A 2,033-nucleotide genomic window follows, 5' to 3' on the forward strand; every position below is an offset into this window, starting at 1 on the left:
CCTGTAGCAAGTGGGTTTTTTTTTTTCTTTTTTTGTTATTTTCTGTCAATAATACTATTGTTCGACGCTCTATTTAGGACTTGGTCGAGCTGTTTACATGTAAGCTGTACCTGGAACAACACAGGGATGTGAAATTTAAACTGTACTTTGCAAACACTCCAGGGAAATGGTTACCATTTAAATGTTTTGGCACACAGCGTGGAATGTCACTGAGGCCCCTGCTTCCCCTTAGGGAAGGCAGACCTACTTTTTCTGCGCTGGCAAAGGTACCAGCGGTTGAAGGAGTAAGTCTGAGGCCCGATCGCGGAGTCTTCATGCTCGCCTGCAGAACAGAGGCTGTTGTGTCACCATTGGTACGGTCTTGTCTAATTAGTGGCTGATAGTGGCCATATTGTGCCACAGTCTTCAACAAAGATACAATTGTTGTATTATTTTAGAGTTAGGTGGTTTCGCTGGCTCGTCATACACAGCAGAAGCTTCTTAAGCTAGTAATCAGTATATTGCATTACACTTTACGGCATGGTTCACATAACTCAGTTTAATCCTTTCCCATGGACGCCGGGGTTTGTTTCAGTTATGTTTATACCATATGTTAGCATGCTGCACATGAGTGAAGGCTTTACCACATAATTATTGGAAATTACTTCTAAACATTGGCTTTATGAAAGCATAAATGGTGATTTTTTTTTTTTTATACTTAGAGTGTTGATGTGATGCTTGAGGTCAGTTTACAAAACCTGACTTTAATATGTAGCTGTTTATATTTGTATGAATTTAAGTAAAGTGATATAGTACTTTATATGTCTTATAAAATTTACCCAAGTTTAATCACTTTAGCCTTACTACAGTGAATTGCAATGCAATAGTAGGTCTGGACTTTGACTGGGTCATTCTAGTGGATTATGCTTTGGTCCAGTCTTGCTGTGTGATTACGGTTATCTTGCTGGAAGTTGACATCTACCCAGGACTGCAGTATTTTGCTGCCTCTAAAAGGTTTTCCATCATCTATGACCAGCTTGATGTCACGATGTGCTGAAGACAGGATCTTCTTAAAGAGACAGAGGCCCAATTTCAAGGCGTTAAATTTCTTTTAACAACTGGATGCAACACAGTCAGTTGATTGTGCTATAAAATGACATTGTGTCTGAAAAATATACAATGCTGCCCCTTAAAATGATATGCAGGTGGTGGAAATTGGTTTGAGGGGATTTTATTTAGAGGCAGGGTCAAGGGGGTTGAAAACATATCCGCACCACACCTTTTCCTTTCAGTGCCTAATTATGTGCCACTTCATGTTTGCCCATCGCAAACAAAACAATATTGTGGTGCATAATTTGTAACATATCTAAAGATTCAAGGTTAAGAAAGCGTTTGCATGTCACTATATTTCCATTCCATTGTTCCATCACTTTGTTGCCTTGTAGCTGCTGATAAGTGACCAAGCTTCATCACCCTACCCATGAACAAGGCCACATTCCCCCTTCACCCGCCTCCTCGGGCATTGTTCAACTCCGTCTGTGTCAGCCCAATATTGCCACAGCCCCATAATTCGACTTTAATTAATTCCCAGCCACATGCAAAATTCCTGCAGTTGCCGATGAAAGAAATGGTGTGTTTCTCTTAAAGGCAGATTGACGGGAAAGCGAGCGGCTTTGCTACAGTGCTCGGGGTTCTGAGGAATGCTAATAATTCCGAAAGGCTTACAGTTCGCTGGCAGTATCCATGGCGATTCCTCTCACACAATGGTAGCCTTTTTTAGAGGAGTGGAGCGGGGAGGGCAGGGGGGCCGCTCCCTCATTGACTGGGTTTGGGTGAGATGTTAGGAGAGACCTCCTTCAACTTTGGGGTTAAGTGTTTGATTATTGCAGGTTTTTTCCGGGTTAATAATGGAGCTGACTTAAAGCCAAAGCTGTTATCTAAAACACGGCCGTGATGTTTGCATTTATTTGCATAAGTGTTGTTTTAGGTGAGCACATCCAGTCTGCTAAAAAGGCGTGGCCGCATTATAAGATGAGACCATATTACGTCTCTGG

This window comes from Poecilia latipinna, unplaced genomic scaffold (assembly GCF_001443285.1).
Source record: "Poecilia latipinna isolate Pla-1442-1.1 unplaced genomic scaffold, P_latipinna-1.0 Scaffold198, whole genome shotgun sequence".
Taxonomy (NCBI): Eukaryota; Metazoa; Chordata; class Actinopteri; order Cyprinodontiformes; family Poeciliidae; genus Poecilia; species Poecilia latipinna.